Source organism: Muntiacus reevesi, chromosome 3 (genome assembly GCF_963930625.1).
Source record: "Muntiacus reevesi chromosome 3, mMunRee1.1, whole genome shotgun sequence".
NCBI lineage: Eukaryota > Metazoa > Chordata > Mammalia > Artiodactyla > Cervidae > Muntiacus > Muntiacus reevesi.
In genome coordinates, this window is record NC_089251.1 from 117,935,416 (window position 1) to 117,953,542 (window position 18,127).

The window sequence follows — 18,127 nt, forward strand, 5'->3', positions numbered from 1 at the left end:
CCGGAGCGGCCTGGAGCGGACTGCCGGGCCGGAGCCGGACTCACCGGAACCGCGCGCTGGGGCGCCGGGTGGGGCGTGGTGCGACCCTCCTGCCCCTCCCCTCGTCTCCCTCAACGGCCTTAACGGCCTCGCGGGCCGAGGTGGGCGCGCAGAGCGCAGGCGCTGCGCTAGCGGTCGCCTTGCGGCGGACTGAGGGCTTCCATTTTCCCTCGCGCGCCCTAATGGCGGGAGCTGGGCACTTTTTCCTCAGAGCAGAGCGAGGGCTCGCCTCCAGGGACGCCCGAGGCCTTCTCCACGAATTCTTTCTTCCGTCCATGCATTTTAGCGCGGAAGCGGGACGAAGTAGCTCTTTAGAAAGTTTTTCGGACGTGATTCCCATAGTTTTTCAGACGTGATTCCCATAGTTTTTCATAAAAGGAAAGCAGACCGCTCCGCCAAGTACTATATAGTTTGCAGCTTGCTGCTTGAAATTAGGAATGTGGTTTTGGGGGAAGGGTGAAGACACGGACGAACAAAAAGTAACTTTTTTTCAATTAAAGAGAGGTTTTTAAAAACAAAAATTAAAAAAAAATTTTTTTCATCATAGTAGTAATGCATATTCTTGGTAGAGTATTTCGAAAGAAATAAATGGCATGCCACTGACTACTTCCAATGCCGGGTCCTGTTTTAAGTGCTTTAATTTTCATCACCAGATACAGATGGAAAAACCGAAGCACCGAGGTTACGTACACAAATGTACTTCAGGTTCAGGAAAGCAGGAAAAGTAGTAAACCCAACCTTCCAGGACAACTGCTCTTGAATCAACTGGCGTGGTTCCCGTCAATGTTTTTCTGTGCCTTAAGAAGTTTGGTTCATGTTATACACACAGCCTGTGGCATTATTTGATTAAGTGGGAGAGCTGTGGGTGGGCAAATGGGAAAGGAGCTAGGAGCGGCTTGGGAAGTTCCCTGTTCCTCCGGTTGCTCGCTCTCTGTGGGGCCTCTTGGTCTTGTGCAGTTTGAGACTGCACTGGGTAATGTCTGAGGAGCACCCCAGCTCTAGAATGTTGCCATCCCATGGTCCAGAAGAATTCTTGCCACTCGTGATCATTTCTGGAGGTTGGGAGGAAAAGCCTCCTTAGTCCTCCCTCCTTTCTCTTCTTGCTGTAGCACATTTTCAGCTCATAAATGCCTTACTTGTGTTTTCCCAAGCTCCTTTGGTTCTATGAGGAATGAAGTTTTGCAGATCAGAATAGGATCAGTTCAAGAGGTGGGAAGGAATGATTCCTCATTTACAGGCTTCCCACGTGGCTCAGTGGTAAAGAACCCACCTGCCAATGCAGGAGAGGCAGGTTTGATCCCTGGGTTGGGACGATTCCTTGGAGAAGGAAATGGCAACCCACTCCAGTATTCTTGCCTGGGAAATACCATGGGCAGAAGAACCTGGGGGGCTACAGTCTGTGGGGTCGCAGAGTCAGACATGACTGAACAACTGGGCACAGCTGGGATTTAGGGTTGTAAGTCTTGCCCAAGTTCATAAACTAATCCACAGTGGAGCGGAGATGCTTCATCCAGCTGGAGGCATCTGCTTTGCAACCTCAGTCACCAAGTCTGCGGCTTCCATCCGATCTATAATTATGTCCATGCTTATTTGTCTAAACTTTAGCAAGGTGGGAATGCCAACACCCAGCATTACCGATAAATGATAGTTGCGTCTCTTGCTTAGTGAAAGATTGTCTATTTTTAACAGTTGAGCGGAAAGAAGCTAGCTTTTCTCGCTTAAGAAAGTAGCAGGATCAACTGGCTGGGTTGCCTTTGAGAAAACAGTACTGTAGCTCCGTGCAGATCACAGCTGTGTACCTAGTTCTTCCCCAAACAACATCTAAGATTGCTCAAACTTCTAGTCAAGCAAAGAGAAGCTTTAAAATTCATTTGAGAAACAAGTCAAGTGCTTGATGCATCAGGCATGTGCGTTATCCAGAGTAAAATACAGAAGTTCTCTGTGAAGTGCAACCAGTTAAGGTCTGACTCTCAGCTTTGAAAGGGCCTGGAGAATGGGGCTCAAGATTAATTGTGACCCCAAGGGAAGGACCTCTGTCTACTTAAAGCAACAGGGGTCCCTGAAAGCCACAGTACTCTCTCTCTGCGACTGGGTCCTGAGGTCTCTGTTCAGCACATTTCTAAGTGCCTTCTCTGTTTGTGTGCTGGTGGCAGGGGGTAGAACAGTGAACAAGATAACCCATCCTTGCCCTCATGAAGCCTGAAGTTTAACAAGAAAGCCATTCCCTGAGCAAATAACCAGGATGGTAAGTGTAGGATGGTGAGGTGGTACATGAGGTGGCAGGGGCCCTGACTTAGGCAGAGGACCAGGGAGGCTCCCTGGAGGCAGTGATCCTTCAGCTGAGCCCAGCATTCTCCGAGACTTTGAAGAGGAAAAGGACACATTACGCTTGAAATACTGAAGTCCAGAAGTCTGGGCATGGGAGGCAGGGGGAGGGAGTGACAGGAACTGAGACAGAGAAAGGAGGAGCCAGACAATGAAGGTTTCTGCAGGAGAAGAAAAAGAATATTTTTCCTCTACCCATCCTAAGTTCTCTGACCAAAGCCCTGTACACTAACAAAAGATCACCAAGAGAAAAATAAACAAGTTTATTAAAATGTAATGACATGTACACAAGGGAGCACCCAGTGAGGAGTAACTTTATGGGGCGGTAGAACTGGAGCTTATTGTAGAGCATCTTGACACAAGAACAATGAACTTTTAGAGAAGTGGCAAGAGAAAGGAAAGGACTTTGAGTTTCGAGGGGAACAAATTGTACGAAGGTAAGTATATAGGGTACTAATAGTAGATAATGGCTAGTTTTTACAAGGTTTGTCATTTAAGTTCCTCTCTTGGCATCTCAAGACTGGTGTCTAGGGTTGTCTCCAGTGATTAATTTCTTTCTGGTAGACAGGAGAGGAGCCACCTCTGCAAGTTTATGTCCAAATAAGAAGAGGGCTTCCTAGGTGGCTCAGTGGTAAAGAATCCTCCTGTCAGTGCAGGAGACACAGGAGATATGGGTTTGATCCCTGGGTCGGGAAGATCCCCTGGAGGAGGAAATCACAACCCACTCTAGTATTCTTGCCTGGAAAATCCCATGGACAGAGAAGCCTGGCGGACTACAGTCCAGGGGGTTGGAGAGTCAGACACAACAGAGCATACACACACTAGTTTAGCTCAAAATAATCCTTACACCAAAGTGGCATATTTGAGGGTAGCATATTCTGCCACCCTTTACCAGCTTTGGTTTACTAAATGTTCAGTATTCTCCTTATTTGTCCAGAGATATAATCTACATACCATAAAATCTACCCTGTTAAAAGTATATATAACTCAGTTGTTTCTAATATATTCATATAGTTGGGCAGCCGTCACCCCAAAAAGAAACCTGGTACTCCTCAGTAGTCACCCCTCATCTGCCCCTCCTTCAGCCCCACCATGGATCTACTTACTGTTTCTGTGAATTTGCCTATGCTAGATACTTCATATAAATGGAAGTCCAGGATATATGTTCATTGTGTCTGGCTTCTTTCACTTAGTATAATGTTTTTAAATTCATCAAGGTTGTAGCAGGTAATAGTGCTCCAGTCCTTTTTATGGCGGAATAATACTCCACTGTGTAGATACGCCTCAGAAAACTCTAGAGGGTTAGGATTTCATACCATGTAGGGACAAGTGCCCTGTGGCCTGGCCCCAGTATGAGAAACGCTGTGCTTAGAACAGCAATGGATTGCCTGGGCTCACCTCCAACTGGCTGTGTGACCTTGGCAAGTTACTTCCTTTGAGCTTCATTCTTCCTCTCATAAATAGGGATAATAGTAGTAACTCTTGTAGGGTTGGTGAATAACTGAGTTAATGCATTTAAAGGGCTAAGAAAGGTGCTTGGTTCGAAGGTCCAATGGTTCTTATGGGAAAAACATCTGACAAATGCAGAGCTCCCTACTGAACTACTCAGTGAGCACATTGTCCTTTATTCCAGAATCTTCCAAATGGCTACAGGGCTACTTTATAAAACTGGAAATTACTACTAGGTCTGATATGAGGGGATGAACTGAAGATAGTAATTTCTATGCCTTCCTTAGGCATCTAGAATTTTATAGTTCTTCAGACTTTCAAATTTGTTGTGAGTGATAATGAACCAAGAGACTTTTTCTATATATGTACTTTTAAGGTCATCTCCCTTGAGAACAAACTGCTTTAAATTGTAAAAAATGTATATAAAATTTTCAACATATGAATAAGTAGAAGAGTGTGATTCCTCGTATACTGTCAACAACACGTTTCCATTTTTGAATACTTGACTAATGGCTTTTGTTCCCCAGATGGATGGAGGAGGCACACCCTACAGGTAGGAGCCATCTTGCAAGGACCTGGGGAAACTGGTTTTATGGGCAGGTTGAGAAATGTATGCTTTGCGTTGGCAGCTGAGGCACTTCGTGGAAGGTAGGGGTCGGGGTGGAGGGTTGCAGGCCCACTGCAGCCCTGACGCCTCCATGGGACCAGGCCTAGGATGAGAAGACTTCCTCTGGGGAGCTGGCACTAGTAGCATGATGACATTGTCGCCAAATTCTGCCAATCCATCAGGAGTAAGGGATGTGGTGGTTCTGTTCATACTGATTCCACTAGGAACTGTCCAGCAGCCGCATTTTATTTTTTTTAATTATTTATTTCTTGTTTTTATTTTTTAGGTTGCACTGGATCTTCATTGCTGCACACAGGCTTCCTCTAGCTGCAGCGAGCAGGGGCTTCTCATTGCAATGATTTTTCTTTTTGCAGAACACAGGCTCTAGGGTGTGCCGGCTTCAGTAGTTGCAGCACACAGGCTCAGTAGTTACAGAGCACAGGCTTAGTTGCTCCACAGCATGTGGAATCTTCCAGGACCAGGGATCGAACATGTGTCTCCTGCATTGGCATGTGGATTCTTATCCATTGTACCATCAGGGAAGTCCCAGCAGCCACATTTTAATAGACATTGACAAACTGTGGAAATGCAAAGGAGCAAGATTAGGAACCAGGAACGTAGGGACCCTCTAGGTCAAGTACTCCAGATCCTCCCTTCTCAAGTGAGGCCGTGGGTCTGGGAGCTGGTGGTTGTTGTTGTTCAGTCACTTAGTCTTGTCCAACTCTTTGCAACCCCATGGACTGCAGCACGCCAGGCCTCCCTGTCCTTCAGCACCTCCTGGAGCTTGCTCAAGCTCATGTCCATTGAGTCAGTGATGCCATCCAACCATCTTGTCCTCTGTCATCCCCTTCTCCTCTTGCCCTCAATCTTTCCCAGCATCAGGGTCTTTTCCAGTGAGTTGTCTCTTCCCATCAGCTGGCCAGAGTATTGGAGCTTCAGCATCAGTCCTTCCAATGAATATTCAGGGAGCTGGTTAGGAATGCAGAGTCTGGGCCCCCACCCCAGACTACAAAAGCCTCCAGCAGTTCCTTGCACATTTTATCATGGAGAAGTACTGCCCTGAAGAACTCAAAGTGTGACGTGTTGGAGGGAAGATTTGGGGTGCTGGAACCCCAGCAAGGCTGCGTTGGCAAGCAGCTGGTCCAGTCCTTAGCTGAAGATGCATAAATTCCTTCAACAAAGTCCTGGAGAAGAGGGCCTTCTCCCAGATAGTCTCGAAACACATCCATTCACAGGCAACTCGCTAGCTGGGCAACAGCTATCCATCTCTGATAAATTACTGTTGGGAAGGCGGGCTGTGGGTTCACATTACATCTGGGCTGGCATCGGGAACCTTCTTAACTAAAGAAGACCCAGCTGAGAATATTCCTTTTTGTTGTCCCTGTTGGAAATTCCAAGCCCGCCAGCTAGTTTGAGGAAAACTTCCTGTATTAATTGTAACACCAAATTTTCAGCCCCACATGCAATGGGCTGACTAGGATTTGAGAAAAAGAAGGTATTTGTTTTTTTTGTTTGTTTGTTTTTAAAACATACTTTAAAAAAAATAAAATAAAACATACTTTCAGCCTGGGAGGCCTGCCCAGCATTGGACTTTTAAGCTGGCCTGCAGGGTAAAGACAGGTTCTAGCGAGAGGAGACGGGGCAGCCACAGCTGCAGAGAGAGGAGGACAATCTTATAAGCTGGGCGACGATCAAGAGTGGAGTTCTCCAGTGAACTTGCTCTTTGGCCAGGAGTCTTACATGCCAGGGTGCTCCGTAAATACTAACAATGATGACACTTTTTCATAGCCCAGTGAAAGTGAAAAGAAAGTGAAGCTGCTCAGTCGTGTCTGACTATTTGTGACCCCATGGACTGTAGCCTACCAGGATCCTCTGCCCATGGGCTCTTCCAGACAATAGTACTGGAGTGGGTACTACTCCACTACTACACTAGAGTGGGTACCACTCTAGTAGTCTTGCCTGGAGAATTCCGTGGACTGGGGAGCCAGGTGGGCTATGGTCCATGGGGTTGCAAAGAGTCAGAGGTGAATGAACAGGCCAACCCATGCTATATTAATAGAAAGGACCTTGCTAATGCAGATGAGGCTGGCACTTCCTTATATATCTTTAGAATGTTAAGTCTTAATAAGTTGAAGTTATCTTGAAAGGATGATAAAAGCATTCTAAGTATCATTGGGGGAATGTAAGTAATAGGATTTTGGTGCCTTCATCAGACTTTTTACAAGACAAAGATACTTTTATTTTGATAGTACAAGACTCTGGGACTCTGGGAATAAAATTGGCTGTATGCATACAATTGTTTGGAACTAAGTTTGTTTTATTTTGTGAAAGCTGCTACTCTACATTAAAGATTTTGATTTAGTAAAAAAAAAAAAAAAAAAAAAAAGGGACACACACACACACACACACAATTCCGGAAATCTTCCCACCTTGACCTAAGTCTTCTCTTTCTCAGATTTTGCACTTTCTTCTTAAGAGATAACTACTTTAGTGATCACCCCTCTATTGGCTAAACTCATTAACTGATTTTCAAAAAGTTGCTGAGTCCTCTGAATCTAGTGGCTTTAAGGGAGAGATGCACAGTGGCAGCATTTTGTAAAAAGAACTTATTCTGACCTACAGTCTCTATGTGTGTAACTCATTAATCCTCACAGCCACCCCATGAAGGACTATTGTTATCCCCATTTTACAGAGGAGGAGACTGAGGTCCAGAAAGGTTAAGACACTTGCCCGAAGTCACCCAGCTGGCGGTCAGCTAAGCTGGGGTTTGAATCTAAGCAGCCAGTTCCCAAGTCTGTACTCAGGATACTCAGCTATATTCATGGAGATTCATTAATCTTGGACCGTGCCTCACCCGTGTGGGCTTTCCAGAGTGGACAGTTCAATCTCTGGGTTGAGGTGGAGATGCCTTCCACGTGCGGCCTGCCTGCCCTGCCCCTTCCAGGCCTTTCTGTGATGGAAGATCTGCTCCATAACTTTCTAGCCGGGTAAACTTGGTTAATATTTACCAAACTGTTCAGAATGGAATAACAGTACTTACCTCCTTGGGGTGAGTAAATGATCAGATGCACAAAAAGTGTCAGTAAATGGCAGCTGTTGATTTTGCTACACATGTGTGTTTCAAGGTTGTGAGAAGAGCGCAGAGGGAGGGGCATGTGAGTTGACACAAAGACGTCTGGGAGATTAGAGTTAATGTGTTAAATTCCAGCCCAGAGAGGGGTACAGAAAATTACATGATGGAGTGGAATGCTTCTGCCTAGGAGACCTTTTCTTGGAATTTTCAGGGACTCTAGACAAAAACCAAGGTGATGAGTGAGGGCGTGGACAGTCGGCTCTTGTTCTGGTGTGTTCTACTGGGCATCAGTGTCAGTGAGGTGGAGGGACGCCCCCAGCAGGAGCTTGCTGCAGGCCAGGGGACAGGTGAGGGGAGATGTGGGGGGCAGCCTGTGGAACTCCAGCCCTGGAGGGTCTCCAGGGCCCCACTGGCAGGGACAAACCTGGGTAGAAGAGCTCTCTGTCCAACAGGATGGCCCCTAACGCTGTCCACCTGCTCACAGCCCATACGCAGTCTTGGGCCCTGCTGCCCTGGCCCCAGTGTCCTGCAACTAGTCCTTGTTTAGCAGCAGCGCTGGTTTTATGGGTACTCTCTGTAGCCTCTCAGACAGATGCAAACATGTGCGGGGGCAGAGAATAAACACAAAACTGTGAACCAAAACTCCTTAAATCCTGAACCCCAGGACCCACCTCCCAATCAAGCCGTATTGGCTGTTGTAGACTGTTTAAATGAACTGTGTAGTCGTACAATGTATTGTCCATACTAGTGCTCCTCATTGGTTAGGTAATATGTTTTTTGATAAGTTTTCTTCTGAAAACCCAAACCTACAGAATAGTTGCAAGAATACAAATAGTGTAAGAACACTCCTATGTCTTTTACTCAGATTCATCTATCTTAACATTTTCCCTATTTATTTTCAATTTTCTCTTTATATATATATGTGTATACACATATGTTTAAATGTACATATGTGGAGAAGGAAATGGCAACCCACTCCAGTATTCTTGCCTGGAAAAATCCATGGACAGAGGAGTCTGGTAGGTTGAAGTCCATGGGATTACATGACTGAGCATGTGTGCACGAGGGTGGAGGGAGATGGGTTGGTAGCAATAAACTGGTAGAACTAAAAAAAAATTTTAAAAATTAATAAATATACATATGTGTACACTTTTCTTTCTGAAACATTTGAAAGTCAATTGCACATACTTACTCCTTACTCCTATTTATTTCCTAAGAATAAGGAATCTGTCTTACATAACCGTAATTTTTAAAACCAACTTGAGTGAATATAACTTTGAGATAATATTTCTATTTGCACCACTCTTCGTGTTGTTGTTTGGCCGCACCATGCATCTTACAGCATCTTAGTCCCCCTACCAGGGATTGAACCTAGGGCTCGGCACTGAAAGCACTGAGTCCTAACCACAGGACCACCAGGGAACCCCCGCACTACTGTTTATATCCCAGCTTTTATCAACTGACCCCAAGATGTCCTTAATAGATTTTTTTTTTCCCTCCATTGTAGGATCCTGTCTAGGATCAGGTGTTGCATGTAGTTGTTCAAGCTAGGACTTTTGGGAGTGACCATTATTATGCTGCAAAGGGACAAATAAAGGGAGTGTTGCGAAAGGTTGATAGCTGTAGAATACGGGAGTCCATTTTATCCACTTTTATGTATGTTAAAAAAAAGTTTGAAACACAAAGTGGAAAAGCAAACCAAAAAAACAAACTAAAAAAAATATAAATATACATGGACCCAGGTTCGATCCCTGGGTTGGAAAGATCCCCTGAAAAAGTACTCTTCTTCCCCCCCACTCCAGTACTCTTGCCTGGAAAATCCCATGGACGGAGGAACCTGGTAGGCTACAGTCCATGGAGTCACAAAGAGTCGAACATGACTGAGCGACTTCATTTCACTTTCACTTTCATATATATGCCAAGCCCACAGAGGTAAAAAGGGATCGTCTAGACAAATGGAGTGTCTGGTCTTCTGTCTGTAAATTCAGACCCACAGCACCGGTTCAGGTGGAGACATAGCAGAGTAGATGGACTTCCCCCTTCCTCGTTGTTGGCCCCGTATTGAGAGGAAGTGAGCCTTAGGGGAGGAAGAGGGGCTCTCAGGGGAGGAAGAGGGACTCTGGGTTCTTTTCTATATCCCCCTGAAGTGAACCAGGGTGGCCTTGGGTGGCAGGCAGAGGAATGAGGAGGACAGGAGCCCTGATTTCCTTTGGTCACCAGAAAGCCTGAAGGCTGGGACAGGGCACCCATCCCATGCAGACTCCATGGCTGCTTTCAATCAGGGCAAAGTGCACTGGCAGCAGCTTGATGAGCAGCCGGCCTCCCTGCCTCCCCATCTCCCCTGCCCCTCCTGTGTCTTCCAGTCTCAATTTGAATGGCAGAAATGAACTCTGGTTGGGTGAGATGGTCTAGAAACCCATCTTTTATTCCCCACTTGGTGCCCTCCAAACCTTCACTCAGATTCTTAGCCTGCGGTTAAGTTTTTAGGAGTTGGTGAACTTGGACGGGAAAAATTTTCATGTCTATTTTCAATAATCTTTCATTGAAATCTGGCACTTCCTTCTCTTGTGCCTGTAGGCATCTCACCACATGTAGTATAGGCAGTTCCTGGGATCTCGTCACAATAGAAGTCATAGCTATTTTCATATCACAGCACAGTTGGTGAGGATATTTCGAAAACTTGTCTACCTTCATCATGACTAAAAATCATAGAAGTTATTAAGCCTACCACCAGATCTGGTCCTGATTTAATACATCAATAAAGAATTACAATCACAATTACCATGGAAGGAAAACTATGACAACCCTGGACAGCATGTTAAAAAGCAGAGACATTACTTTCCTGACAAAAATCCATATAGTCAAAGCTATGGTCTTTCCAATAGTCATGTATAGATGTGAGAGTTGGGCCATAAAGAAAGCTGAATGCCGAAGAATTGATGCTTTTGAACTGTGGTGTTGGAGAAGACTCTTGAGAGTCCCTTGGAGTGCAAGGAGATCCAACCAGTCCATCCTAAAGGAAATGAGCCCTTAATATTCATTGGAAGGACTGATACTGAAGCTGAAGCTCCAATACTTGGGCCACCTGATGCGGAGAACTGACTCATTGGAAAAGACCCTGATGCTGGGAAAGATTGAAGGCAGGAGGAGAAGGGGACAACAGAGGATGAGATGGTTGGATGGCATCACCAACTCAATGGACATGAGTTTGAGCAAGTTTCAGGAGTTGGTGATGGATAGTGAAGCCTGGTGTGCTTCAGTCCATGGGGCTATAAAGAGTCGGACACTACTGAGCGACTGAAAACTGAACAGACCTTAACCAATCACATACGGTCATTGTATTTCAATATAACTTGCTTCCTTGGTAATCCTGGGTATTTTACTTTATGCATTTAAAACTCTCACTATGAGAGGGGTCTGGTGGCTTCACCAGGCTCCAGAGGGTCCTGTGACACAGAGAAGATGAGGAAGCCCACCCAGCCTGCCTGGGGCCCCTCCTGCTCTCACAGTTGCCCTGCCAGCCCTCTCTCTGGGGTTCAAGTCCCCACTCCTGTGTGCTGTGTGTGGCTGGCCCCCTCCTTGGAAGCCTGGCCACAAGCCGTCATCTTCTGGGGTTGGCCCATATGGCACCTGTTGGCTTTGTGAGGTGCTGTGTTCCTCCTATTCCTTCTGGGTCTTGTGAGGAATACATGAAGATATGTGCCCCAAACTCTTGCTAGGGGACCCCTTGTGCCATTCCCTGCACCCGCTTGCTTGCCAGGGTCCCTGAGTCCCGGGCACAGACCTGTGGTGCTCGCCTGACCTGTGATGAAGACCCTGGAGCAGGTTAGCAGCAGAGCACAGAACTGGTCCAAGAGCTAGAGGCAGGAGCCTCTGCAATTGACTATCAAGCCAAGTGAAAACTTAAAGACAAATTGTTCCTTGAATTGATACGGGAGCACTTGGAACAAGTGTCAAAAGTTGAGAAGAGAATATGGTGAGTTTCTCTCCCTCCCTGGGCCTTGGCCTCAAACTTTACCAGCTTCTTTTTCCTGCCAGCTCCCAGGCCCACGCAGCAACCTCCTCACTGGAGTGCAATTTCCTGTCAGACTCACACACTGGGAAAGAGAGAGAGAGACTGTCCAGACCTGCTAATGTGAGCATCTTGCTGGCCAAACAGGCTTCTCTGCAAACTTGGAAGATAGCATTCTGATTTTTACATCAGTGCTTGGTGAGTTTGATTAGTGTGAGTCAGTCCTGCTGAAAGGGATCCCCTCTGGCCCGCAGAGCCAAGGGCTGCACTGCAGACTGTGGTGAATTCCCCCCAGCAACCAGGTAGAAGAAAAACGAGCACAAATCCATTCTGACAATCAAGAAGCAGCCAGGGATCCACAGGCCCCGTTCCATCTGGAGTGTTTTTCCCTCCAGATCTAACTCGGCATTATCTGAGAGATAATGACCTTTTTCTCTATCCTGCTAGGTTCAGTACCTCTGAACCTGCAAATTAATCTGGCAAAATACAGATTCACAAGAGAAAAGACAGATGTTTACTGTACATGCATACATGGAAATTCACAGAAAAATGTGACTCCAGGCAGTGGTTAGAATTAGAGGTCTTTTTTTTTTTTTTTTTTAGAATTAGAGATCTTATATATCAACTTAGGAAGGCTTCCCCGGTGGCTCAGTGGTAAAGAATCCACTTGCAAGGAAGGAGATGCAGGAGACCTGGGTTTGATCCCTGGGTCGGGAAGATCCATGGAGGAGGGCATGGCAACCCACCCCAGCATTCTTGTCTGGAGAGCCTCATGGACAGAGGAGCCTGGCGGGCTACAATCCATGGGAGTTGCTAAGAGTCGGACATGACTGAAGCAACGGCAGAGCGCGCGCGTGTGCGCGCACGCGCGCACACACACACACACACACACACACACACACACACACACACACACACACCATTTTAGGAGGGAAAGGGGAGATGGAAAAAGACATTTATGGGAAAATAACTGACTTTTTTGAAAAAGCCCTTAGGAGAATAGATGAGAGATTGGATAATTTTGTGGCACTATTTACTCATGTGATTTATGTAGACTTCTCTCCAGAGATAAGAGGCTGCAAAACTTTGGAGGGAGGGGATATACGACAGTCAGAGCTTTGAAGAGGCACTGCTTCTAGATAAGGGGAGTGGGCAGGGGGAAGTAGAAGACAAAAAAGAACTCTTCACAGTGGGGTGTACTGGATCTATCCGCCTGCCCCTCTTCTCTTTACCCAAAGACCAGGCTGTTTGGGGGTGAGCTGGTGGGAGCTAGGGGTTTGGCTCAGCGAGCAAAGGCGGAGCGAGTGGGGTGGCCTTCCCAGCAGAGGAGGTACGAGGCCACCTTCTTGTGGCCGGGTCGGTGTAGCGGTTAAGGGGTACATGCAGGGCCATGGACTCCAGGGTCCAACTGTGTGTTCCTGGCCAAGATTCTCAACTTCTCTGGGAGTCATTCTCTTACTTGGGTAAAAACCCTTGTAAAATTGTCCTGAGGATAAAATTAGATAATGTTTTTAAAGCACCAAATACAAAAATAAATAAATAAAGCACCTAATACAGTGCCCCCCACACCTAGCAAGTGTTCGGTTAATACAGTGAACTTCTCTGGGCACTGGGGATACAGCGCTGAGCAAAATCAAGTCCCTGCTCTCCTGGGTCTTCCGATCTGGAGAGGAACTCAGGCCGTGGTCAGATAAGGATGTGCATGCACTCTGAGAAAAGGAAGCAGGTATGGGCTGAGGGGGAGAGGTGTGTTGATTTGGATGGTCAGGGAGGGGCCATTCCAGAGGAGGTGGGAGGAAGTGGTGACCATAGGAAGTGGCCTTGCTCTTTGCCCCTCCGGCTGTGTTCCCACGTGCTGTACCCTGTCAGCCCTTCTCTCCTCCCACAGTGAACAGGGTCCAAGATGCCGACAGAAGAGCCCCAGGTTTGGAAATGTGAGTTAGGGTGGTGGACTTTCCTGCCCTTCATCTGTCTTCCACACCTCCCTGCCTCAGGCTTCCACAGAACAACTCTGAGGACCAGCTTCCAGGAGAGGAGCTTACTTTGAGGAGCTGTTGTGCTCAGGGAAACTGGCCAGTTCTATGGCTACAGGGCAGAGGAGAAAGGCAGCGACCAGAATAGAAGGTCTAAATTTAAACTGTCTGGGGGCCTCAGAGAGCCCGGGGGCCTGGGCCCTGGGGCGGCTCCCTTCTGGGCCGGCCCCCTGCATCTAGGCCTTCCACTCCCCACCTCCCTCCTCCCTCCTCTCTCCCGGAGTGGAAACTGTTTCATTTCTGGCTGCTGAGAGCTGGTTTCCTCCCAAGGAAATAATGTCTCACCGCAGCTGCGGCAGGATCTGCCCCCTGGAATTTCCCTGTCTTGGAGAAATCACCCCACTGGCAGAGCTGCCCCGAGGTGGAACACACCTAGAGCCTGCCTGTCCATCACCACCCAGGAGGGGCCGCGCCCAGAGACTCACAGATGTAAACAGAAACAAACACTGGGAAAACCCTCCCAGCTCAGGCCCAGTTTCAGCTGTCTCCACCTCCCTGTGTGGCCCAAGCGAATCAGCTCCTCTTCTGAACCCACTTTTCCACCTCTACAGTAGTAACAATAGATCTCTTGAAAATCAAAATAGAACAGAACTCTACAGGGATCACCCCCAGAAACTTCTCTATTCCAAAAAGGTTGCTTTCATTGTGCAAAATATTTTTAAAGTTTTTTTTTTTTTTCTTCCCTGAAAAATTCCTTTAGAACCAGTTTCAGGCACTCACAAGTCTGCCTGGTTGCGTTTTCAGACGTTTCTGCCTGAAGGGATCACTGCCCATGGTACTGAGAGGCTTTGGGCTGGTTCCAAATACTGAATTCAAAGATTCCTGGGAGGATGGTGAAAGGTGCCTGGAGCAGCCAGTCCACTTTGCAAACCCTCAGCCATAAGCAGAGTCCTGCCAGGGCCTTAAAGAGTTCGCCACTTAGAGGGGTCTGCACACTCATGGCCAAACGGAAACTTCCAGTTTTAAACCCCAACTTCAGAGGAAGTGGGCTTCACTGGTGGCTCAGTGGTAAAGAATACATTTGCCAGAGCAGGAGATACAGGAGACACGGGTTCAATCCCTGGGTCAGGAAGATTCCCTGGAGAAGAAAATAGCAACCCACTCGGGTATTTTTGCCTGTGAAGTTCTATGGACAGAGGAGCCTGAAGGGCTACTGTCCATGGGGTCCCAAGAGTCGGACAAAACTTAGCAACCAAAAAACAACAATCGGAGGTGGCAGTTAGATCATCCAGTTACATCATCCAGGCAGCGCTTTTATTCCCTGAGACCAGTGGACAGGGGCTGTCACAGACCTGATTCCTGTGGGGATGGTCACCGCCCAGATGCTCCTGTGCAGGCTGTACCCCTGAACTTTAGCAGGAGGGAGCACAGCATGCTAAGGGGACACACCCAGACATACTGGGTTGCCCAGCAACAGGGAATGACAGACCCAGGGACACACACCAGCCCTGGGATGACGCATGCATTGTTTCTGCACAGGCAGATTGCATGAAGCCGGCTGCCCCTTGTATGGCCTCTTACAACACAAATATGCTCTGTCATACCCTTCAAGTCAGAAACAGCTGTGGGACTAAAGAGCCTGCTCACTCCCCAAAACGCTTACCCAGATTTAGACAGTGCTGGGGCAACCCCCGCATACTTCCGGTCATAGCTCCATGACACATGGCACTCTTCTGAGTGGCCAGAGTCTAGAAGCCTCACCTCCTTTTGTTTCCTCTCGAAAAAAAACCTTTGGCTTTTCCATTGTAATCAGCCAGTGACCAAACAGTCTATTTCTGTAACTTCTTAGCATTAGTCAGAGATTGTTCTTTTGAAATGTCTGCAAGTTACAAAGAATGCCTCTGACGTTGGTTTTCAAATTCAACTATGTGAACACTGAACTCACAATGTGAAAACTTAGAGGATGATTTTTAAAATTTGAAATTCACAAACCCGCGCCTGAAGTTTCTTTTCCTCTTTTGGAGGCAGGGAAAAGGCAAGTTTACCAACTTTTTAACGATTCTAAAAATTCCACCCTGGTAAACAGGAAAGCAGCAGCTCTGGAGTCTCTGAATGTGCAGCGTGAACAACAGGAAAAGACCCCTTCTGGACCGCGCCCCTCACTAACTAGGAATGGGTGAAATGAGGACGTGACCTCCATCTAGTTTTCACACTCAGGCTTCATCTGTGATTAGGCAGAACTTGCGGGGTGGTGTTTGTTTATTTTTAAAAAATCTATTTATTTGACTGCACTGGGTCTTGGTCACGCCATGCGTGATTGTCAATCTTTGTTGCATCATGAGAACTCTCAGTTGTGGCAGGTGGGATCTAGTTCCCTGACCAGGAATCAAACCCGGGCCCCCTGCATTGGGAGCATGAAGTTTTAGCCACTGGACCACCAGGGAAGTCCCTAGTGTGGTGTGTAGACTGCCTGTCTAGGGGACAGTATAACCTCAGCTGGGTCCAAAGACAGCCCCTTGTATAGATTCTGTCCCCTTACCAGGATGTTTCAGACAGTAAGTTGGTTTTTGTTTGAAAGAAGCTATTCTCCCTGGGCAGCCGGGCCTCTGTCCAGTCCCATGACAGGGCTGGACCTACTTGGAGACAGCTTCAGATCTACACACTGGGTCTGGCTGGCCCTGACCTACTGTCCAGAAACTTCCTCTGTTCTTGCCTCCCTCTTCCTCCCTCCTTCCCTAACCACCGACAGGAATTTCTGGGTGAACCTGGTGGCTACCTTTAGTGAGCTGGGACCTTGCCTCACTCAGTGTCTCCTGTTCTTACTGTTTATACCTCAGTGCTTGAGATATTAATCAGTGCCTCACCTAAGACAGAAAGGAAGCAAAAAAAAAAAAAATTAGAGGCAACATGTTTAATGAAAAATTTCTGCATGTCAAAACGCACATATGCAAAACAGAAAAAGAGACACAGATGTACAGAACAGAATTTTGGACTCTGTGGGAGAAGGCAAGGGTGGGATGTTTCGAGAGAACAGCATCAAAACATGTATATTATCTAGGGTGAAACAGATCACCAGCCCAGGCTGGATGCATGAGACAAGTGCTTGAGCCTGGTGCACTGGGAAGACCCAGAGGAATCCTGTGGAGAGGGAGGTGGGAGGGGGGATCGGGATGAGGAACACATGTAAATCCATGGCTGATTCATGTCAATGTATGACAAAAACCACTACAATATAAAAAAAAAAAAGAAAAGAAATTCTGAATTAAACAATCACTAAATGCGTGCCAGAAAAAAAAAAAAAAAGCACAAACAAAACAAATTGATGGCAAAAGACAAACTTGAAAAATATATTTTCCAGATAAATACGACAACAGAGGCAAATACCCTTAATATACAAAAGACTTTTGTAAAGTATAGGGCACTAAAGAAAGATGGGAGATGTGAGCAGACAGATTCATCAGAAGGATGAAACAAATGGTTAATAAGAAAAATTTCACTCTCCGGAATACTCAAAGCAACACACACACACACACAACACACACACACACCCTTTGTGATAACATTTCCCCTTATTACATCTCAAACTAGCAAATGAATCCCCACTGTTGAGCTGGGGCTTCCGCTTTAATTACTTCTAAGAATGCCCAATAATTGGAAGAGCCTTTTTTGAGGAAAAATTAAGCCTGAAAATTAGCCGATACCTTTTGACCTGTCATTTCTACCTCTGGAAGTACCCTAGAAGGAATCTTTAAGGTGTCCAAAATGCATAACTACAAAAATACTTGTTGCAGTGCGGTTGTTAAAAAGAAAAAAAAAAGCATTTATAATTTCATCCTCACTTACTTGATTGTATACCCAATGCTCCTGGGCCTGTCTTATGTTACATTTATTTAAATTCTGAACATGCCGTGCCAGAACATTGCTTTGTATTTCAGTACCCTAACTTAAATAATGCAGTTGAGGAGAAGGAAATGGCAACCCACTCCAGTATTCTTGCCTGGAAAAGTCCATGGACAGAGGAGTCTGGCGGGCTTAAGTTCATGGGATTACATGACTGAGCATGTGTGCACGAGGGTGGAGGGAAATGGGTTGGTGGCAATATAGTGGTAGAACTAAAAAAAAAAAAAAAAATAATGCAGTTGATAGATATTCTGAGCCAGGGTGAATCTGGGGGCTGACTCAGTCCCCCGTGGGTCTTGTGACCTGTGGAAAGGGTCTTCGCCTTCGCCTTTCTGCTCTGAGGCGGGTGGACCTGGGGCTGAATAAAACCCATGAGACCTGCAAGGACGCTATGTGGAGGGCAGCTGCCGGAAAAGCAGGAGGGAGGCTCTTGGGAAGAAGCGTGGTGGTTAATTACAGGCAGTCGGAGCGGGAGCCATGATGCTGAGCTCACTGTCTGGAGTGAGAAGCCCTTTCCAGGAGGGGCTGGAGTCAACAGGCTGCCTTTGGACCTCACACCCTCTGCCTCCCCCATCACCCACCCTCTGTCAGCATGGCATCGGGCTGTCCCAGGCCTTCCTAGGGTGAAGGTCTCTTGGGAAAGAAAGGGAACACAGAGAAAACCCTTTTATGGGAAAGCTGCCACATCCCTTGAACTTTCCTCTATGAGTCCTCCGAGTTCCCTCCTCTGGCTGCCCTCCGGCAGCTCC